This window comes from Panulirus ornatus, chromosome 43 (genome assembly GCF_036320965.1).
Source record: "Panulirus ornatus isolate Po-2019 chromosome 43, ASM3632096v1, whole genome shotgun sequence".
In the NCBI taxonomy this organism is placed as follows: domain Eukaryota; kingdom Metazoa; phylum Arthropoda; class Malacostraca; order Decapoda; family Palinuridae; genus Panulirus; species Panulirus ornatus.
The window spans coordinates 12,433,724-12,458,646 of NC_092266.1; the positions used below are offsets into that span (position 1 = coordinate 12,433,724).

Here is a 24,923-nt window from a genome sequence, read left to right on the forward strand (position 1 = left end):
TTTCATTTTCGAGAATCAAGCTGTCGTAGGGTACATCAATTCTAGAATATTCTTACCCAAACTGGTTTTCAGTTCTGCAGCATCCTTCTTCACAGCTGAGCTGCGATTCACACTACAGGACGTTCAGATGTCTAAGGAGTTGGACTGCCGCACGGTTAACTTCGGTATAAATATCAAGTTCTAGTGACAAGAGACAATACTCATAATTACGAATGCATCGACGACATTCTATCAACAAAATTTCAAAAAACAAAATCAAATAACTTTAAATTCTTGTCATTTCAAACTAAACTCCCTATTTATGTCATTATACATGATGCAATTTCGACGGTAATGTTGAATTCAAATCTTGTAAACATTTTCCCAGTATCACCTTTGACAAAAACACCAACTCGAGTATGATTCTACTTTCAAGAGATCAGTTTACTTCTGTGTCACTATAAGTAAAGCTCTGAACAATTCCTTATAATAGGTTACTACGTAAAGTGCCTTGGTTATTTACTGCAAGTTAGGCTAGTAAGCTATCAATCGCGTAGTAATTCATTGGCTAACTGGGTTTATTTTGCTAAATTACATTCATTTAGTTAAGTTTATACAATAATCTAATTCCTACAATAATCTGATGGGTAATAAGGCTATCTCTCTCTTTGGCTCTCATCAGCAGGTGTCTAGGTTAAAAAGTACTCGGTTATCTTCACTGATTTATCGACTACCCTTCCCTGGAATAAACAACTGACATCATTTACCTAACAGGAACTAGTTCTTTATTTGCTAGTTAACTACATCAATTATCTTCTTCATTAGCGATATCTTTTTATTAACTATCCTCTTCAGCTACTAAGCCGTGTAAGTAATCTCTGATAATGCATATCAATTTTGTGTCTGTGTCTGACTTTAAATAAAAGTTCCATTTCCAACATATCAACATGTCTGTTAATTTTTCTTTTTGAGTGTATAGGTCTGGTCAGGAAGGTACCACTTCCGTCAAAATTCTGACCCACAGATTTACGTCTGCCTTCAACAACAGCCTTGAATCTTAATATATGATTCCATGTTAGCACTCTACCTCTTTCCCATCAAATCTAAAAGACCAGAGAAAAATAATGAAATGTTTGATCTTTTTTTTATCAAACTGAGACTATTGTACCAATTCTTATATCTAAATCGTATCAAAATTATTCGCGATTCCTCAAAAATAACACACATTACGCAGAGCCAAACAAAATTTGTGGGATCTCTTGCACTCCCTAACGTAATCTACGTCGGCCTTGCTCCGGGTTTCACTAGCAGTCGGCCAGCCTAACCCTCAGAGACGCGCCTCACACGGGCATGCTTCGTCGTCTTCAGGCTCCCGCATCACAATGACAGCTCAGAGCACTATACAAGCCCAGAGTTCGGCGGCTGTGCACAAGCATCCTATACTTCAGATATCCTTCTGGTGCCGCGTAACGCCTGTGTCCACTGGATACTGTATCCTAAGGATGGCAGATCCTTCAGGATGCGTGAAGAAAATTGCCATATTCTCTGGAAGACGTATCCAACACTTGGCGCCTAAAAAATGAAGTCCATTTGTGGCCGACGCATGGAAGAATCCCACAGATTACGGAGAACACATTCGTCACCAGGACACTTTCTCACAAAAACTCGTTTTCCGTTCATAATTTTCAATTATTCCTTCACGACTCTTTGTGAATTTTATGATTTTCAAAAGACCTTAAGGACACTGCTTTCTCATTCGCATTGCGAGACACAAATCTTATCCATAATTTCTTATTCCAGAATCGACTGTTGACAACACAACTTTTTCAAACCAACGTTTAAGCATTTTCCATTGATGGTTTTCCTGCCCAGCCACCACACACGGAGGAAACAGCGTTACTGTATCATTTTCATACAAAATACGGAATATATTTCAAAAACAATCATTTCCCTCTCTCCTGAAATATCACATTAGCTGCGCATCATTTTATTTCAATAATATCAATTACCTCTTCAAAAGTATTATCGAGTCAAAACAGTCACGTATCTAATTTCACTGATGTCCCATTTCTAAATACACAATAATAAATTTCATTCATCGTGACACATAACTTTGTCAACTGTTCCACATAACCCAAAAACTGCCGTTTTCCCTAATTCTCACAAAATACGACTATGCGCACTGAAAAATAATACGGGATGAAGTTAAGCCATCACTTCCACAAACCTGGACCTAGGCAATCCACCAATTCTCTGACCTTGGTAGCTGAGGCCAGTCAACATAACAAAGGCTGGGCAGGAGGCAGGCGGCGCCTCGCTCCGCACCGATACTACCGGCATCTCATTGTAAACTCCCTCTAACTTTCTATTTCCCCTCGCTCTTAACTGGATCAAAAAAAGAAAGTTAATTCCTATTTCTGTTCGATGTTAACAAAAACGGGAATATTTTTTTTTTTCAACCTATTCTTCTCGAAGTCTCCCTTAGCTTTTCTAAAATCTATACAGGTGTTGCCGACTCCCATCCTTCTAACTTCTCTTTACAATCCTTACCGTCTGGTCTTGTAAACTTGTTATTTACCGAGCTGGTATTCCTTCGCCTTCTCAAAACACCTTACAAACATCTTCCATACAGACGGTCTACAGGAAGCCCACGACTCAATACCTCATGAGCCACGTTTAAGGGGAAAGAAAGAAAAAAAATATCTACTGCAGCCGACATTTCCTATTCGGAGCGTGTGGCGCGCGTAGCCATGACCTTCACCAGTATTGGATACTTCAGCAAAACAAAGAAACGCATATCTTGGAAAACCCATTTGCTATTGTGTTACGTTTCCAATTTCGAGACGACCACCGCCTCTGGTAAGAGAGCGAACACACTCGTTCTTCGAGCGGCGACTACGAGAAAACATCGATGAAATTTCAAATGCCCGATTTACTTCAGACAAAATAATAATTACACACACACACACACACACACACACACACACACACACACACACGTTTTGTAACAGGAGGCAAACAGCAACGAGAAGTGTTTCTGGACTACCGTAAATGGCTAACGGTTGCCTTCCCAGAAAGTGACACGTGTTTTTACCTTGTGGTGACAACATAATAAGCACCGTCACGACCCATCCCGTTAAAGCCAGCTATCCCCCGCTCTTGTTTTTCCACGCTTAATTGGAACGCTGAACCCCCACGAAATCATTAGCAACTTCGTTTTCTAGCGATCACTGCTGTCTCAGCTTAACCTCTGGGTAGCAGGGACGGTTACGAACCTTGAACTGAACGACCGACCCGTGGGTAGGTAGTCATCGATGAGTTCACCTTTGTCCCAGCCATTAAGGACCTGATCAAAGGCCAAGCCCTTCTACCCACCGTTATCAAGGGCTTCATCACGGGCTAGAGGAACATTACCATACCATATTCATAATTTTCAATGTTTATAAACGTGGGGAAATGACAACAGAAGCGGGGACTTGGCACACCAGGTAATTCCAGACTAACCTATGTATAACAAGACGTTTTTTTTTCTCTCTCTCTCTCTCCCTCCGGCCGTGGCCTTTGGGAATTACAACCTAAATGTCTTGAGCGTTCGCCAGCAAGGAGGCAATTTAGCACGGCGGGGTTTGTGATGGTGGTGCCCAGCTCTCAGATGCTGGTAAAACACGACCTCCCGAGACAACCGTTATATTGTTCCAAGTATTCATTTCCGCCTTTACTTCATCCCCCGACCTGAAACAGAACCATATACGAGGGGGGGGGGGGGCTTTCAGAAATACAGGGGCATTTCCCTCGCTAAGGAGACGGCGTAACTCTTCACAAATGGCCCGAATTTTACAATGCTCCCTATGACTTTACGTGGGCTGGCCAGTATGAATAAAAGTACAAACTGCTGAGTGCTAGGGGCTATTTGTCCGGGCTGCCACCTACATCATAATGCAGCAGCTGCTCCATCGCGCGCAAATATTCCACCTCCCTGGGACCAAACAGGTCCCCGCCATGATCTGCCTCCTGCTCGCGAAATTTAAATACAAATGAACCATTTAAGCATATTCGAGCACACCCGTCACACACACAATTAGGAAATGCATATTCATTAAACTCGTCGTATTTCCAAAGCCATACATTTGGTCATCTTGTATATCATTCTATTATCAAATACGGTGTAGCATAAACATATGCATACACATTCGTGTGTGTGTATATATATATAATATATATATATATATATATATATATATATATATATATATATATATATATATATATAAAATACTTTTTTTCTTCTTTTTGACCAGTTTCTTCCACCCCGCTATGGAACATTACATATCAAGCATCCATTCAGGCAGAAGTTACCCTTATCCTCACTACATCACGGTGCGTATGCTGACGACAACATCTACATACATACTCCCTCCCTCACACGACTTGAACGCTAAACCTACCAGCCTTGTCTATCCTTACGGTCAGGCTAAGGAGCGGGATCGAGATAATCTTCCGTAACCTTACTTAACTTTTACCTAATTTGAACGTTAATGGCAGAGGATACCGACTACGCTTTCCGCACACCTTCGAATAACTTAAACGTTAAACAAATATATTTGTAAACCTGAGAAGAGTCGCTCGGGACAACATGGAACCAACTCTTCAAACTGCCTATGTAACGTGGGACTCCGGCTTCTTATTCATTCTTAATCAATCTCTATGCTTTTAGCGGCGACAGACCAATCCAGGTGCTGCTTCTACTGTTTTCTTAGTCTTTCCACCGCATTCTAACACTCTCGGGTTTAATCTTTTTATTTCATTCTCTGAGCTGTTCTTCAAGGTTGCTGCTAACCTTATTGGCTGTGGCTACAGCTGACACCGGGCAGGTAAACACGGCGTGTGGCATGACACTGGCGCCTCCCGCCAAACAAACTTTACTGCCCGCGGTAAACACCGCCAACCGCCAAGCGACGCACACACAAGCCATCAATTTCCCCAGCACAGTTACCTGAACATTTTATTCCCACCTCATTCATTTCCCTGGCCAACCATCCGTTACCACCGACTACAACCAACGCTAGTGATGGCCAGTAAATATCCTTTTTACGTATAAGACTGGGTACTCCATTTTTCTTCCACTTCGAAGCTCCATTAACTTACCGACGTCTAGAGACGAACACACGAATCTTAGACTCACTCGGCCATCAGTTCTCTTTACTCTTCCGCCGTCCTGGTGTGATAACATCCCGTACGATGAGTTGAAAGCTCGAGATCTACTCTACAAGAGTCATGCCCCATGCAACGGCGCGCGTCAGCACTCGAGACCAAGACTCACTAACACGCCGAAGCACCGCTTCACTTGCGGGGTTAAATTTAGTCGTGAGGGCCAACATCTGGGTTAACCACAGTGCTCCTCGTTCCTCGACATTGATTTTCTATCCAAACGAGTTTTACTGACAGCAGTTTTGTCAGGAAGATGCACGCAGTTTCATTGGTGGCAAACATAGATGTTTCTTGGGGGATTACACATTCAAAACTCGCAAAAGGAAATGATGGCCAAACCCATATGGCGTCCTCTAAAATGGTAGCAGCTTCTGAGTTAAAAGCATCATTAACGCTGGCAAAAACCTGTGCAACAATTCACCCTACATTTTCTTCTTATTCCCGGGAGCAGTTGCTCTGTGGCCGACTACCGGCAACCAAGCACTGAGCATCACATCCTTACGGAGTTCCCGAAAGCAAATCACCGGACCCTTAGGCATCCACATACATCCGCAATTCTCGGGCATACTGAAGTTGGATCATGTCATATGAGCAGCAATACTAGATTGCACTCAGCCTTACCTCTGGCTAGAGTGCAGCCATCACTCAAGAGTGCGGAGCGGCCGGCCGGGTGGCCTCCACCACCCAACCACCTGGACTGTGAAGCGGCACCCACGCAGGCGTCATACTTCACCCGTAAAGCTCGCAATTTTCGCCGGACCTCTACGACTGAGATTAATGCCTCAAACCTTTCACTCCTGCGACATGTATTTTAGGTCGAGGTGCGCCAGGCGCATTGCCAATGGCGTTAATGTTATACCTAGGGTCTAAAAGAAAGAAAAAAAAAAAACTTATCCGATCGCTGGCAACCCGACAGCGGAGGAATACAATGAGCGTCAGTCCATCAATCGTCAAGGCCGTGAGAAGAGAGCGTAGATTGCTGGGTATTTAGCGTCGTCCACTTTTGGTTCACTGCCCCATGCTTATGATAAATGTCTGCTGTACCCACGCTAATGTGAAAATGTAATTATGTCAACATCCGACCCTAAATTAGCCTAGGATTACAATTACCTGTTTATGGGAGAACTGTGGCATGTGAGTTGGACCAATTTTTTTTTTTTACATATATGAATGTCTATGAAACAACTACTTTAATAACAGTTCATAACTATTATTAATAATAAACTGCAGTCATTAATAGTTAAACCATTAATAATCAGGTGTCACCATTAATACTGACAGACCGCAAGTTTGTAACCATTGATAACAATAGTCTGTAACCATTAATATGGACAACCTGTAACCATCGATAATAGCAGAATGTAACTATTATTAATGAAATGCTGTATGCACAGCTACTACTCTAACCATCAATAATGACAGCGTGTAACCATCAATGTATTTGTAACCGATAATAACGGTACGCCTGAACCATCAATAATGACCCCATCCCTGGACCATCAATAATGACCCTACCCCTGGACCATCAATAATGACCCCACTCATGGACCATCAATAATGACCCTACCCCTGGACCATCAATAATGACCCCACTCATGGACCATCAATAATGACCCCACTCCTGAACCATCTATAATGACCCCATCCCTGAACCATCAATAATGACCCCATCCCTGAACCATCAATAATGACCCCATCCCTGAACCATCAATAATGACCCCACTCCTGAACCATCAATAATGACCCTACTCCAGGACCATCAATAATAACCCTACTCCAGGACCATCAATAATGACTCTACTCCTGGACCATTAATAATGACCCTACCCCAGGACCATCAATAATGACCCTACTCCAGGACCATCAATAATAACCCTACTCCTGGACCATTAATAATGACCCCACTCCTAAACCATCAATAATGACCCCCCACAGCCATGAACAATGACAGTGGAGGGGAGGAAGGCGTATTCAGCGACCAGCCATCTCCAGCCTCACCATCCACAACTTCGCCTCAAAACTTCTGCTCCATTAGACCAAACAAATTCGTTCTGTATTCACCACTGCTCAGTCTCATCAATACAAACCCTCCCTCAGGGATTCAGTATTTCCAGATATAATCCAAGCTTTCTCTTCTCCACTGATGGAGGATGACAAGAGAAAAATCTAATCTCTAGCATTCACCAGACCTGGACATACCACAGGACACATGTTATATGCTCGCCAGAGAAGTGGCAGCATTCCCTCTATACGTTAAGCAGAAGCTGCAGAAGGCAAACGTGGACAAATTCATACTGCTGACCTCGAAGCTACACCAGGGCGCAAGCGCTCTCGTCTCAACACATCTTCAGCAGTCGAGGGTAAGATAGCTTCAACGGTGTTGTAAATCAACAATGGCAAGATATATTACCTCGCCAGAGGAAGGTTTTAAAACAAGCATGGGAAAAATCCTTTTATCTGGCATTTCGACAAATACATGCGACGTCAAAAAAAAAAAGAAACCTTTTTTTTTCTAGTGTCACTGATATCATCGTGCACATCCAAGCTACAATGACTATCAGCTTCAACGGCTTTAACAATGTAATGCACAGTGCAGTCTACCAAAAAAAAAAAGCTCTAACGTTTTACAATAATGTGCTGACTGCATAATACCTATCATATTCCCATTCAATTTACAGGAAGAGAAGCGATTAATTGATTGCCAGAACATCAAGTATCATCAAGTATACTGATAGACTTTCAGTAACATCAAGTATTTTGATAGACTTTCAGTAAAGCTCACTGTACAAAGAAAAGTCGACAAATTATTCAAATAACAATAATAACTGGGATAATGAGGGAAGAATATGCGCTCGGGGTTGGAACCCCCCTTCTTGTATTTCAATTTCTAAAAGAGAGAAGGGAAGGAGCCAGGCGGGAAAGGTTTTTCCTCCTGGGGTGTTTAAATGTGCGTGGATGTAACCAAGATGAGAAAAGAAAGATAGGTAATGTTTGAGGAAAGAAATCTGGATGTTCTGGCCCTGAGTGAAACAAAGCTCAAGAGTAAAGGGGAAGAATGGTTTAGAAATGTCTTACTGAGAGGAGAGGACATGGGCTAAGGAGCGAGTCGCACTACTTCTGAAGCATGAGTTAAGGGAGTGTGTGACATGGTATCAGGAAGTAAATGCTAGACTGACGAGGGTAGTAATGAAAGTGAATGGTGAGAGCTACGTGATCAATAGTGCTTATGCGCCTGGTCATGAAAATAAAGATCATAAGAGGCAAGTGTTTTGGGAGCAGCTAAGTGTGTCAACAGTTCTGATGGAAGAGTCCGGATATCAGCGATGGGTGATTTAAATGCAAAGCCGAGTAATCTGGCAGAAAAGGGTATAATTGGGGTGGGGGATATTCAATGTTATGAATGAAAATGGTGACCTGCTTGTTGAGTTTTGTGCAATGCAGATAAAGAACTGGTGATTGGGAATCCTTGGTTTAAAAGGAGAGACATAACAGTAAAGGCATGTGAATAAAAGAATTGCCCAGGGAGCATTAATGGATTACGCATTAAGTCATAAGCGTGTACAAGAGAGATTTTTTGTATGTAAATGTGCTGAGAGAATGTATGATCAATATCTTGTGGAAGCGAAGGTAGAGATCCGAAGAGGCTTTCGAAAAAGACGAAACAGTATCGGTGAGAAAAGAGCGGTGAGAGTGACTGAGCTTGAAAAAGAAATCTGTATGAAGAAATATCAGTAAAGACAAGAGTGTAATATAGCGAAAGGCGAGAGTATATGAAGCAAGGGGAGTGGGTGAGGAATGGGAGGTATTCAGGTAAGCAATGCTGGCATGTGCAAGAGATGCACGTGACATATAAAAGGTAGAAGGCGACCAGATTAGAAAGGGTAGTGAAGGGTGGGATGAAGAAGTTGCTAGTGAAAGAGGAAAGAAAAGCGTTTGGTCGGTATCTAAAGAGAAAGAATGCAAGTAACTGAGAGATGTAAGCACGAAAACGGGAGGTCAAGAGAAAGGTGCAGAGGTTGAAAAATGAGGGCTGGGTTGAGGAATAACTTTGGGGAGAAGAACATGGTCTGGAAGGAGGTAAATAATGTGCGAAAAGCAAAACATCAAATAGGGTCATTGATGAAGATGGTAAAGGTGATAACAGGTAGTGATGGAGTGAGGAGGAGACGGAGTAAATATTCTAGATGATAGATGAGTGTGTTTAACAAAAGCGTGGCAGATGTAGGGTGTTTGGGGTGGGGTGGCATGCGAAGAGATAAGAGTCATGGAGAGTGGTTAGGTGAAGAGAGGAGAGGTGGTGAAAGCCTTACGTAAGATGAAATGTGGGAAGGCTGCTGGAGTGAATGGTAACGCAGTGGGATTTATCAAGAAAAGGGGTGACTGTGTTGTAGATTGATTGGTAAGGATTTTCATTGTATGTATGAATCAAGGTGAGGTAAGAGGGATACAAGTGAGTGTTCAAACTATAGAGATATAAGTTTGTTGAGTATAAGTGATAAGTTATACGGGAGGTTACCGATTGAAAGGGAGGAGCAGCGTAGTTTCAGAAGTAGTAAGGGATGTGTGGATCAGGTGTTTGCTCTAAGGAATGTGTAGGAGAAATACTTAGAGAAACTTGTGGATTTGTATGAGGTATTTATGGACTTGGAGAAAGCATATGGTAGCGTAAACAGAAATGCCTTGTGAATGGTCTTAAAGAATATAAGATGTGGGAGAAAGCTGCTACAAGCAGTACGAAATTTTTGTCAAGGGTTTAAGGCGTGTGAACGAGTAGGAAGAGAGGAGAGTAAATGATTGTAAGTGAAGGCTGGTCTGCGGCAGGGGTGTGTGATGTCCCCATGGTTCTTTAATTTGTTTATGGATAGGGTGGTGAAGAAGGTAAATACGAGAGTCATGGAGAGGCGAGGATTGAGATGGTAGGGGATGAGAGGGCCTGGTAAGTCGATTGCTATTTGCTTATGATACAGCACTGGTGGCGGATTCGAGAAATTGAAGATCTTGGTGACTGAGTTTGTAAAAGAATGCGTAAGTAGGCAGTTGAGAATACTTGTGAATAAAAGCAAAACTATCGGGTTTAGCAGGGTTAAGGGACAGGTTAGTTAGAGTGTGGGCTTGAAAGGATAAAAATTGGAGGAAGTGAATTGTTTTAGATATCTGGGAGTGAACATGGAGCAAACAGAACCATGGAACTGGAAGTGAGCGTATATATAAGGTGGGTGAGGGGGCGAAGGTTCTGAGAGCGCTGAAGAATGTGTGGAAAGAGTGATCGTTATCTGGAAAGACAAAAATGGACATGTTTGAAGGACTAGCAATCCCACTGATATCAAAAGGGTGCGAGGCAAGGGCTATAGATAAGGCTGTGCGGAGGAGGGTGGATTACGTTGGAAATAAAATGTTTGAATATGTGATATGAGGTGGTTTGATCGAGTAAGTAATAAAAGGGTGAAAGAGATGTGTGGAAGTAAAAAAGAGTGGGGTTGAGAAAGCTTAAGATGTGCTGAAATGGTTTGGACATATGGAGACAATGAGTAAGGAAAGGTTGACACAGTGCATATACGTGTCAAAAGTGGGGGGAACAAGGAAAACGGGGAGACCAAGCCGTAGATGGAAGGATGGAGAGAAAAAGGATTTTGAGCGATCGAGGCCTCAACATGCAGGAGGGTGAAAGGCGTGCACTGGACAGAATGAACTGGAACGATGTGGTACACTGGGGTCGCTCACGTGCTGTCTATGGACTGCACCAGGGCATGTGAAGCATCCAGGGTAAACTATGGAAAAATCTGTAGGGCGTGGTTGTGGATAGGGAGCTAAGGGTTCGATGCATTTATTACACATGACAGATAGAGAATGGATGTGAGCAGATGCGGCCTTTCTTCGTCTGTTCCTGGCTCTACCTCGCTAATGCAGGAAACGGCGATCTGGTATGAAAAATGAAATAATAAGTGGCTTCAGTTAAGCATTACTGCATGCATATATATACACATACCTACACACAATATATATATATATATATATATATATATATATATATATATATATATATATATATATATATATATATATATATATATATATATATCGCTGTGATAGTCTCATTTCACGGCCAGTGAAAAAGACATTTATCCAATTCCCGCGAGGCGTGAGAGGGAGTCGCCAAACTATGTGGAGAGGAAAAAACCGTCTTTGCAAGCTGACGTCACAATGGGAAAATATGCAGATTCAAAACTATTCGTCCATGTAAATAGAATGTCAAGTTTTAACTGCAAGACATTTCTTTAAAAAAAAAAAAAAAAATAAAAAAGGGTTGTATGACAAGAATAACAATTCAGACGTGACGCTTCACCAGCTTCTCCTGTTCCTTAGTGAATGTATTACTTTTGCAGATCGTTCAACTCTTACTCCGTCCTGGGAAAACCAATACACTAGCGTGACCTCGGCGAGAGATATCGTACGTAACCAGCGAGAATCGTCGTTCCCTCCGCGTCAAGGACCGTATGTCACCAACTAGTATCATACCTCACCGTCAGGTACCGTATGTCAGGAGAAATTATTGTACCTCACCGTCCAGTAACGCATATCAAGAGTAATTATTGTACCCTAGCGTCCAGTACCGTATGTCAGGAGTAATTATTGTACCTCAGCGGCCAGTATCGTACATCAATAGGAAATAATGTACCTCAGCGACTAACGTCGTATGTTAGTATCAAGTATCGTTCCTCAGAGACCAGTACTGTATGTCACCGGCACGTATCGTACCTCAGCGGCCTGTGTCGTATGTGTACTCTTTGCCGACCAGAAGATCCCTCTGAGACGAAAGCTCCTCGGCGTCAGGTAGAGAGACACGACCTTATGGAGTAAGCGCGAGCACAGATAGTCACACGTCCAAGAACTACTTCCTTGGTTAAATTACTCTATCTTTTGTGGTGATACTTCCGTCTCCACCAGACGCATAGCAGAGGATATTGTTGCGGGAAATGGAAGCATTTATCCCCTCTTCCTCCACAACGAAATCTTCATCCAATCCATGGCTTAATCGTTCCTGTTCTGAGGCCATTCAGGCGAAGGATCAGACATATTGGGCTTGGAAAAACTCTCCCTCCTCTAAATCCCATTCAGCTTTTACCACCGCCCGTAATCGCTGCAAGCACGTTATCACAGTGAGCCGAAGCGTTCCTTTATTCAAAGGAAGCGAGATAATCTCTCCTCGTCATCCACTGATAGGTCTTTCTGGTCTTTAGCTAAGGGTATCTCTAACAACTTTCTGTCGCTCTACCTTTTCTTCACTTTCCCGTTCTGACGACACTATAGCTGTCTCGCCCGCAGACAAAGCAACTCTCTTTGGCTCCCGTTTCTCCTCTAACTCCACCTTGGATGACTATGATATTCCTTAACCCCCTGATCCTCCTCTAACTAATCTTATGCCCCTCCCCGTAATCTCTTTTTGGACGGTCCGAAAAGCGCTTCTCTCCCTGGACACAAGCCAATGCTTGTGGTCCTGATGGCATCCATCCCCGTGTACTTAACCAGTGTGCCTGTGAACTTGCACCCGTGCTTGCTCGTCTGTTCCGTATCTGTTCAAAAACGTAAACTTTTCCTTGACCTTGAAAGCATCCACTAACATGTACATCCCATCCCTATGAAGGATGACCGTTCTGACCCCTCTAACTATCGTCCTACTGCTCTGAGATCTACCAGTTCCAAATTCTCTGAATCCCTCCTCAACTCCCATATCCTTAGACACCTCGAAAATCGGTCTTCTCTCTGATCACCAGTATGGCTTCCGTAAGGCAAGATCCACTGGTGATATTCTTTCCTATCTTACTAATGTCTGGTCATCATCCCTGAAATATTTTGGGGAATCTTGTGCGGTTGCTCTTGACATATCAAAAGCTTTTGACGGCGTAACATCGGGGTCTCATCTCTAAGCTTCCCTCTTTTGGCTTCCCTCCCTCAATTTGCTCCTTCATATCTAGCTTCCTCTCCGGCCGATCTACCTCTGTGGTTGTTGAGAGAGCAGCTTCCTCCCTTTTTTCCATCAACTGCGGTGTCCCTTAAGGTTCTATCCTGTTCCCTACACTTTTTCCCTTTTTTCAGCGAGTTCCTCTCCTCCACAAATAATCAATGCACTCATATGCTGGCGACTCAACACTGCTCTCATCCACATCCTTCAATTCTGCTCCTTCTTCTCTCACTCAATCTGCATCTTGTCTTGATAAAGCTTCCTTAATAAACTCGAACAGGATCTATCACTGGGGCAGACGAAATCTAATTAAGTGTAATGCCTCCAAGACCCAGTTTCTACCCATCTTTCTATATCGAAAACTCCTCAACTCTCATCTATCCTTTGACTGTTCTGTATATTCCCCTTCTTGACTCAACGAAGATATTTGGTATTACTGTAACATCCACTGTTTCCTGGAAACCCCATATTGCAGAAATAGTTAAGTCCACCTCTAAGAAGTTGGGTATCTAGTCTAGATGTCGAAACTTCTTTTCTTCGGCACAATTGCTCCGTTTAAATAAAGAACTGACTCGTCCATATACGGCGTTCAGCTCTCACATCTGAGATGGTTCTATATCTGCATCCTTACTTGACAGAGTCGAGTCGAACGCGGCCCAACATGGTTAAAGAAATGTTCAGCTAACTGTTCACAGCTTAAATCAGGCAAAATAATAAAATATATTACTCATGTTTGGTCACTACACTTAGGCACAAACTGAAGATCCACTAATGGACAACGAAGATGGTACCAGAATTAGCAGAGCTGAGTCACAGTGAGACGTTCTGACAGAGGCCATGCATTTGTCCACAACAGAAGAGAGAAGAGTAACGGGTGACGATCAAGTTCCTAAGCCACCTTGATGATGTCAGCGGTGAAGTGTTCTTTGAACGATCCAAAAACAGAACCACCAGAGACCACAACACGAAATTAAGAAGACAAAAAAAATAGTTCAGATGCAAAGAGGTATATATATCGTACCAGTGAGGTGGATGAATAGAATAAGATCAAATATGAAACTGTGGATGATGACAGCACACACAAGGTAAAAGAAGACGAGTCCCATTACAGTACAAACAGGTTATCACACATACAGCTAAATTACACAATGATAGTGCTTCCCTGACCATGAAATCCACGTCCGGGCATAATCTAAGGACCCGTATGATCTCTACTTATCTGGGTCAAACACTTCTTTGGCGTGTTTCTTCTCATTCAGAAGGAAGAAACGAATTAACAGTAAAGGAATTCGAAGATTCACAACCCATCCTGGGTCTTTCTAGGTTAGGTTAGGGCACAAGCTAATAACATCTAAACTACGTGGATGAATTGTACTGTATGGCTCCTCCAAGTACGTGGAGTACTGCCTCGCGTCTATGGCTACCATGGTATGCCTATACCCCGAGTCTGTGAGGACCATCTCACGTCTCTGGTCAGCAGTCTGTAGCCAAAGTTTGTGACCAGCCGGTGACGTCTGCGTCCAGCACCTCACGTCTGTGGTGTAAGGGTTAGCATTACAGACCCTAACGCATTCACGGGCCGCCCAAGGTCGAGCGAGTAGGTTCCAGTCCTGGTTGCAGGACTCGATCCACAGTCAATCCAGCTGTTCCGGTCGATAAAATGGTATATCTACTCAGATATATATATATATATATATATATATATATATATATATATATATATATATATATTTGCTTTGTCGCTGTCTCCCGCGTTTGCGAGGTAGCGCAAGGAAACAGACGAAAGAAATGGCCCAACCCACCCCCATACACATGTATATACATACGTCCACACACGCAAATATACATACCTACACAGCTTTCCATGGTTTACCCCAGACGCTTCACATGCCCTGATTCAATCCAGTGACAGCACGTCAACCCCGGTATACCACATCGATCCAATTCACTCTATTTCTTGCCCTCCTTTCACCCTCCTGCATGTTCAGGCCCCGATCACACAAAATCTTTTTCACTCCATATATATATATATATATATATATATATATATATATATATATATATATATATATATATATATATATATAAAACGGATCGACGTGGTCTCTGGCCACAATCGTAAACAGTTGGTTGACATCATACGTCACGTAATAGCAACTTGGGATGACAATCAGGAAACACAAATATACACAAGGCAATGATGGCTGACGCTGGTATGAAGGCACGCATATATCATACATCAGTATCATCCATTTCTGCTTAGTAACACACGCCAGTATGAAGCATCATGCATCAACAGAGAATCACATACCAGTGTCACGTATCATGCATGACCTTCATCAAGCCTCGTACCTTAGCATGAGGTCGGTAGTCTTACGCCTGCGTCAAATACCGTGCGTCAGCGTCAAGTGCCGTATACGTCGTCAAGGTGACGTGCGTCAACCACCAGTGGTCAGTGACGCAAGGCAGAGACCATCACTGTATGATGGACCTCCCAGACAGAACTTACGGTCGTAGAAAACAGCATTTTACGGTTGTTGAAAACCTATGTATGGTTGTAGAAAACAGTCACATTTACTGTTGTAGAAAACAACAATATATGGTTGTAGAAAACCAATTTACGGTTGTACAAAACAGTATAATTTACTATCGTAGAGAACAGCTTTACAGAGATATCAAAATCATCTAACACCGCTACAATGAAGGGTTCATGACACGACTAATTTCTAACCCATAAATTCACAAACAAAACAATCTGTGATGCCTAGGAAGAGCCTCAAGGCGGAGCAGGGAGGGAAGAGCACAAAGTGCTACTATGCTTTCTCTAAAGAAAAAAAAAAATGTAGTAAGAAACGACCTCCTCAAAATAGAAGACATTCACTTCAAAATTGTTAAAGCTCACGAACCACTGGGAGACGAACCAATTACTTGTGCAAGCGAGACAAGGTGTTTCCGCTCCACCCAGTACTGCCTCATCTACAAACGGACTTCAAAAACCGACCCACAGCTGCAGTATTCCCAGGATAACTACACTCTGACACTCGCGCCTCGTACGTCAGGAGGGTAAATGCACGCGAGAACATACGCTGAAAATTATTAGTAGAAACCGCAAAATGTCGTCTGCCATGTGGCGCGCCCCGGAGGGAGGGGAAAAGTGATGAAAAACTGCTTCACGGGATAACTAAGCGAAGGCCGTATAGCAAGCCAAGGTGAGTAGTTACCTGTGCCAGGCCGACTGAACCAGCAAAGGGGAATCTAAAGGTAAAAAAGAAAACAGAACTTCCAACGGAAGGAGACGGTTGTTAAGTAGCGAGCGGCGGGCAGGTGGAGACACGGGCATATAGATATGACCCTCACAAACCCTTCATCACAGATACATTGGAGGAAAAGGCGGGAGTTTTCCCCTCACACATCTGTGACCGTGTTCATGAGACAGGACTATTCATGGACGTGAATGTAACTGATGAATCCTTTCATCTGCCAGGAGTTAAAAGTCCAGTTTCCTTGAAGACACGATTTCTACCTATCAAACGCGTTGTACCGTCACCGAACAGTGAAGCTGACTGCACACGTGAGGCACACCACGAGCAAAGAAGGAATGGCAGATGAGACTACCATCCTCTGGGTGTACGAAAACAAACCCGAACATCGAAGGACGATTCACCATTCGCCTTCAACCAACTGCTCAAATCGCATGGCGTAAACGGACAGACACACACTCAGAAGCACTCCGTATTCATGGGTCATGTATACGTTAAGTTCACGGGCCTGCGCGATGAACATCAGCAGAACTGAAGGTGAACGGTGCATTCTACCCGTGTTCGGCCATGAGACATCCTACGTACCCACCAGGAGTTAAATCACGCTACCTATTTAAACACAAGAAAAAAAGAACGTCTACCAAACCTCATTTCTCTTCATTTTAACATCATTGAAGAAAGTTCTCAACTGAGGCTACTTAGGAAGAGAATGAGAGCGAGTTTTGCCTCGCGGCACAGAGCCAAGCACCACCGAGGACGCATTGGTACACGAGGACCATGACATCACTAACGTGTATACAGACTATTGACCTAAAAGAAAAAGAAAACATTTCGCCCCAGGGCAGGACGCCGCACTACACGACCCGCCGCTGAACGCTGTCATCTCTCACTGCCCCACCCGGAGTTCTCCGCCAGTATCGATCATGTAACACCCGAGATGAAGCCCATAATTTCCTCCAGGTAAGACCGGACCTCCTGCTGTCATGATGGACGTGTCGTAATGTCCTCACCTAAGACTGAATCATCAGTTTGGCCTCCGTTATGCAGCGAAATCTGCTTATAGCTACTCTCAGTGAAATGCGCCATCTTATAGATTGTAGAAACATGTGTAACCGACACGCCGATGGCGTACATGCAATGTAGACACAAACGTACGATACATGAAAGAGGACTGTGACGTGCAAGGCAAACACTGGCAAAGCAACGGATGGCACTCGCCGGCGCAGGTGGACTGGACAGAGCCAAATTAAGCTGGGTGACAACGTCAGCGGATCCTTGGGTGAGCTACCGTACTACTGGATATGAAAAAAAATATATAACCCCTTGAGCGTGAAAGATACGCTCCTTTGAGCACTCCAGTACAACGCACTGACCCCTGACCTGACCATATGGTACCAAGGAATCACACCAGCTGTATTCAAGACAAATGACTGTCACCGGTATTTGCGCAGCCAACACGGCAAAAGGGTTGGGGGGGGAATGTTGGCTGGGGGTAGGTAGGTCGATGCCAGGAACTGGTAGCTCACGACGCGTCCGGGGCAGCTCCGGATGGCAGCCCCGGCTGACTGGCGTGATGACGGAAGAAGTGGAAGTACAGTCGTTCACGCGGCGTCGTCGCGCGATATCTGGAGCCGATGCCGCCCCAGACTGTCCAGGAAGTACGATGTGCACGGTTGCACTTGCCACTATTGAGTGGGAGGTCTAATGGTATAAAACCTCCCTCCCGATATACTGGAGTAATGTCCACGGATGCAGCTGGAGTGGTGAGTAATGTCCACGGATGCTGCTGGAGTGATGAGTAATGTCCACGGATGCAGCTGGAGTGGTGAGTAATGTCCACGGATGCTGCTGGAGTGGTGAGTAATGTCCACGGATGCTGCTGGAGTGATGAGTAATGTCCACGGATGCAGCTGGAGTGATGAGTAATGTCCACGGATGCAGCTGGAGTGATAAGTAATGTCTTTGGATACTGCTGGAGTGATGAGTAATGTCTTCGGATGCTGCCCGAGTGACCATACTAAACACCCGGGTAACAGTGGGTAACGGTTCTCCATTTTCGCACAGCACAGGACCAACGTTTTCTGTCACTACTTACCGGTAGACAAACTCTCCACAATACTTGACAGCGTACCTTTTAGACACTTCCAGCTTCCAACTGACGTATAATAATAATAATAATAATAATAATAATAATAATAATAATAATAATAATAATAATAACAATAATAATAATAATAGTAATAATAATAATAATAATAATAATAATAATAATAATAATAATAATAATAACAATAATACAAGCAACACGTCACTTGGTTGGGCCTGGAGCCGAGCGCTTTGGTATTACAATGCAACGATTGTAGTATGCAAATGTTCACGGAGAATGCACTCTGAACTTTAACAACAAATTACAGAATAGTTCATCATGAACAAGTGAGATTTATTTTACATTTTCTTTCTTTTTTTTTTTTTTAGCCTCCGAAAGTTAATGCAGGTTGAAAACGACGCGCGGGGACGGGGCGTAGACCTTGGCATGTTTTATTGTGGGGAACATTATTGTGGGACTTGTGTCTGCAGTGTGCTAAGGAGAGCGAAGACCCAATATCTTTAACCTGGACTTTTTCATCTACATTTCCCTGACTGATGATGTGAATATATTACATAATTACTTCACTTATCTGCAGGAGAGCTATCATTATTAATGTATCCACAGTAATAATATATATATATATATATATATATATATATATATATATATATATATATATATATATATATATATATATATATATATATATTATTTCTTTTTTATTATACATAATCACTGTTTCCCGCGTCAGCGAGTTAGCGCCAGGTGGCCAATCCACTCATATACACATATACATATATAAACGCTAATATACATACATATACATATCAACATATACATATATACAAATGTACATATGTTTGGCTTCATCTATTCCTGTCGGTACCTCGCTCCACAGGAAACAGCATCGCCATCCCCAGCTTCAGCGAAGTAGCGTCAGGAGAAACAGACAAAAAAGGCCACATTCGTTCACACTCAGTCTCTAGCTGTCATGTGTAATGCACCGAAACCACAGCTCCCTATCCATATCCAGGCCCCACAGACCAAAGAATCGCAGCTCACGAACCATAACCGCCGATCATTGTGTTGCCATATACAGGGCGTCGGTTTTCTTACGACAGTGGCGATGTAAACACGGCGGTGACCTCTACACATCCACGTGTAGGCTGACATTCTACCCTCTGACTTCAGATCGGAGAGGAGAAGAGGGGCGTCGTACAGCGACGAAACACCACACTCACTCCAGTACCAGACTCTTATCATCGTAAGCCTTACGGCAAAAGTCAAAACCCTCCCCTTCCAGCAAAGGTTGCTCCATAAAACAGTAAGTTAAACGAGAATGGGTGGGAGTAGCTTGGAATATATATATATATATATATATATATATATATATATATATATATATATATATATATATATATATATATATATTTTTTTTTTTTTTTTTTTTTCTTTCTTTTCTTTCAAACTATTCGCCATTTCCCGCATTAGCGAGGTAGCATTATATATATATTAAACATGTCTTCAACTTATGAGCAAGACGAAGTTTTGGGTTGAAACTTGAAAATCCTTAAAAATAAGAGACAGAACTCCAGGCAAAAGCTCAAAGGTTCAACACGCAGGTTACACAGTGACCCCTGGAGACGTAACGAACAATAACAACAGGACAATTCGGTCTCTTAAAAGCTGCTGCCGCGCGACACAGGCCAGACATAAATGACAAAGTGGATTTACCCGAGGTCTGAGTTACACGAAGCCAACGGCTGGAAAAATCACTGATCAGCTCCACGGAAACAGTAGCTGGTATCTGGTGAATAATGTCTTTCCCAAACATTTCGCTTGATACACAAGCGTGCAAATGCGTATGTGACAGAGATATTGAAGTATTGCGAATGCGTATGTGACAAAGATATTGAAGTATTGCGAATGCGTATGTGACAAAGATATTGAAGTATTGCGAATGCGTATGTTACAAAGATATTGAAGTATTGCGAATACGTATGTGACAAAGATATTGAAGTATTGCGAATGCGTATGTGGCAGAGATGTTGAAGTACTGCGAATGCGTATGTGGCAGAGACATTGAAGTGTTGCGAATGCGTATGTGGCAGAGAAACTATGATTTCTGCATGATTTTTTTTTCTTTCTTTCTTGGTTTCCCCCAAAACGAACAGACAAATGAAGGTACTGACAAAGACGGCCCATCACAGGAGCGGCTCAATGCGAACAGCGTATCATTTTCCCCGGGTTCTGCAATTTTCCTAATGCATTCTTTACACCGAGAGAGACAATGTACTGGCGTGGTCCGTGAGGCAGAATCATTCGGCATTCTTGATCATTCTTAAAAGAAATCTTATCTCCACCAAAAGTGGAGGGAGGGAGGGGGTAACATAATAACGGTCTCTTCAAGTACGCTAAGATAATTGCACGATCATGGCACACCCCCGCCGCATAGCTGGCCGCTGCCACATTGTGGCAAGTGCAGCTACGGCTTCTTCGGCGAGCGCTCGTGTGATCACACGGCCAGATGAATCCGTACCGGTATCTGCTGGTGATCACATTCGTATGTAAGGTAGGCACCAGCCGCTTTAGCCCCTCTCTAAACTGAAACAAAACAACTGGTACGGCTGACATCAATACTCAGCAGCTCTCTCTCTCTCTCTCTCTCTCTCTCTCTCTCTCTCTCTCTCTCTCTCTCTCTCTCTCTCTCTCTCTCTCTCTCTCTCATCATCTGTGTTTCAGGATATCCCAGCTTACACCAGGCCTCCAATCATCGACCAGCACCGAAAGGAAGAACGAACCGTCAGGCTGGCTGTGAGACGAATGCCCTCTTTAGGATTCGAACCCGGGCCCGTAAGTTTCGTGGGCCAAAACGCTAATCACATTGTGTGTGTGTGTGTGTGTGTGTGTGTGTGTGTGTGTGTGTGTGTGTGTGTGTGATTAGCGCAAGGAACCATTTCTTATGGATACAAAGTAATGACGGAGGCGGCTGACAGAGGATGTAGGCGAGGGGCGGAACCTACAATTGTGCCTTGCAGATCACATCAACCTCGAGCAAGAGTCATCCACGCAGTGAAAAGGTTCCGAATCTTGCAGCATTTATCTGGACCACGTTGAGGGGTGCATGCTCGAGGCTTTACGACAGGTACGTCACGAGAACGATGACCGCCCCGGCAGTCAATAACCCTACAGCTCACCAAATAACCCGACAAACCAAGTGGTCAATCAGTAAGATGCGAGTAATTTCATTTTTTCCCTTCAAATATAAACGCAGAGTGAGCGACTGAACTAACGACGCGCACCAAAGTCTAGCGGCAATCGCTAAGGCAAACCCGACCGTCGGGTCGTGTTTCAGGCTAACAGTAATTCACTGTTTAATGATGATGATGCATCTAAACCCTCCCCCGAGTCATAAGGCTGTGAGTCTCCACTCGCAACACCGCCCGGCGAAGCCTTACCTCTCGTATCCCTACGCATAAAATCTGCTGGACTGGTTTTCCCAGAGGACCAATTCAGCAATCATTACGAAGTTTGGTGTACTAATTACGACCCGTCGATAGCAAGCATTTCCGAAACAATGAGGTAAGGTAGGAGACACAGAGAGAGAGAGAGAGAGAGAGAGAGGTGATATTAGAGAAGTAGAGAGATGAGGAAAGAAGCGGGAGTATTGACGGAAACTGTGTGAACGTTTCCAATACCTATACACGACGGTTCACCCCCCATGTGTTAGTTACACATTAAGAGAGAGAGAGAGAGAGAGAGAGAGAGAGAGAGAGAGACACACACACACACACACACACACACACACACACACACACACACACAACCCACACACACAGTCATAATGACAGTAAACACGGGTACTGGTTCACTATGGTCAGCCTGACGCTGATGAAATTCTGCGCCTCCTGAATACGTTACGCATTAACGTACAATTTCCCCTGGACCGGAATATTTGCTGCCGCTCGTTCTCGGCTGACATTAATATCACCCCACACACACACACACACACACACAAGCCGGCACCTGGGGAAGAGCTGCGCTCTTAACAGTTCACAGCCTCTGATATAACTGTCTCATGTTTGTGGTTCTCTAAGATAGTACGCGAAAAAAAAAAAGAAAGAATGGCGACTCTTCAACATCAATCTAAATGTCCTTTGACAATACAGTGTCATCCTTACCACCACAGAGTTCTTGATAAAACACAGCTGGCGCTGCCCAAAACAAACCATCTAATTCTTTCTTGATTCAATAACACTTGTAAAATATAACCTATGTACAACTGGGGTCTATGGCAGTGATTATTTCCCCTCCCTTACACCACTCTACTCATTAATATCTTCAATAGTACCGTAACGTCACAGGAAAACTAATTTGATGCTTGGAACGCGAAATGAGTGAGGGGGAGAATGATCTTTACTTCCAGTGAAAGCCCTTCCCTCCCTCACATCCTGCAATCATAAATGACCATCGCAAAGTGGCTCAGGCTTCGACCAGCGAGGGAAATGTGGAGTTAAAATAGAGCAGGTTTCGCGCAAACATGACATCCAGAGTACACCTGACTTCCTCTAGCTTACGTGAGGTTAGGTTAGGTTAGGTTAGGTTAAGTTTGAGTCCTTAGGTGTGTACAAGGAGCAAGCAGTAGTCAAGAACTCGTGGAATCTGTAGGTAGGAGACAGGGGCCCAGCACTGCCGCCACCAGACAGCCGCCGACGTACTTCTGAACGTGTCTGACTTGACATCCCTCCACACAGTGTTCCAGACCCACGATGATCACACCACCAGGGTCAACTGTGTCGTGCACACAGCCGAAATCATGGAGTTTACGACATGATAATGACGGTGCTACAGTGAAGCCAACCCTGTCTGTATTCCTCCGAACCTACATACATCACACACTGCAGCTGATTTTCTTCGACGCGCGAGCCATTCCACCGTAGACCCGATGGCCAATCAATAACTCTACCCGATACTGCATCTCCTCCTCCCAAATTCGTTCTCGTCTATTTCCGCCAATACTTCAGGACCACAGAGTTCCCCTGAACCTTTAAAAGTTCTCGCAATAGTGAAAGTTCACTCGCCATAATATGAGAACCAGGCCACAGCCATTTTCAGAACTGAGTTCACCTTAAAAATAGACACGCTCCAAAGTTAGGGCATAAAAATATGAATACATTTAAAATTCTGATCGCCTGTGACAAATTCATGTAGATATCAAGCGACGGGAGTCCTCAAAGCGGCATCGGCTACGTTGGACTCGTATTTCCATTTCCCGTTTATCAGAAAGGAAAATGATCATGTGAGGCATTTCTCTCATCCGTTGGGCACATTCTGCCTTAATACATGGGTTTATCTGGAGCGATGATGGGGAAGAGATAAGTCAAAATAATTCAAGGGAACGCATGACACAATGCTCCGTTTTCGTGCCCGAAACGAAAACGAGGAACAATATGTCAAATAAAAAAGAAAACGCGTTCGCAAACCAAACAAGAAAACAGCATTAGCCCTATTTTAAGCTCATTTGCCCTCGAGAAAAACGCAAAATTCGAAAAGCTTATACATTCACAATAAAGCAACCACTAGAACGAAAAATCCTTTTACATGAGAATGATTCTGTCGACCTTCCACATATAGCTATGTAAGGAATATTACTGCAATAAAACTGAAAAAAAAAAAACGCGAAACATTTATTGTCGACTGACTGGCGTTAGATTTCAAGTCTTATTTATCGAGGAAAATTAAACATCTTTGTCTCATATATCGAAAGTTCCAGTCATGGAGAGAAAAAAGCGCCCATGAAGGCCAGGCCTTAACTGATACGAGAAAAAAGTTTTGAGATAGAAAAGTCATGAGAGAAGACGACCAGCTGCCAAAATCCTCTAATCAAAATATAAATTGAGCAAATGGAGAATTGTTGATAAAGAGGAGGCAAGAGTGATCCGTCAACAATTATGGAGTTAGACCAGCCAGAGAGGTGCTTCATATGAATTAACAGCGGGAGCATTGCAGATTAGATTCTAATGCCCAAATAAACCACTGTATATATATATATATATATATATATATATATATATATATATATATATATATATATATATATAATATATATCTTTTTCTTTTAAACTATTCGCCATTTCCCGCGTTAGCGAGGTAGCGTTAAGAACAGAGGACTGGGCCTTTTTTGGAATATCCTCACCTGGCCCCCTCTGTTCCTTCTTTTGGAAAATTGAAATAAAAAACGAGAGGGGAGGATTTCCAGCCCCCCGCTCCCTCCCCTTTTAGTCGCCTTCTACGACACGCAGGGAATACGTGGGAAGTATTCTTAATCCCCTATCCCCAGGGATAATATATATATATATATATATATATATATATATATATATATATATATATATATATATATATATATATATATATATATATTCCT

General features: G+C 43.2%; 2 protein-coding genes across 6 annotated transcripts in view; both read right to left on the bottom strand.

Annotated features, from left to right (window-relative positions):
* The window catches only part of LOC139762321 (cell adhesion molecule 2-like), a 553,549-nt gene that overhangs the window by 478,401 nt on the left and 50,225 nt on the right, over positions 1 to 24,923 (bottom strand). The window contains exon 1 of one of the 5 annotated variants that reach the window (XM_071686966.1): positions 5,809 to 5,825. The exons of the other annotated variants lie outside the window; for them this stretch is intronic. The gene's annotated coding sequence lies outside the window, so the exon portion shown is untranslated. Of the gene's footprint in view, positions 1 to 5,808; positions 5,826 to 24,923 lie in introns of those variants that run through there. 5 annotated transcript variants of the gene reach the window in all.
* LOC139762322 (DNA repair protein XRCC3-like) overlaps positions 1 to 24,923 on the bottom strand; it is a 214,418-nt gene that overhangs the window by 37,105 nt on the left and 152,390 nt on the right. The gene's annotated exons all lie outside the window — the stretch shown is intronic.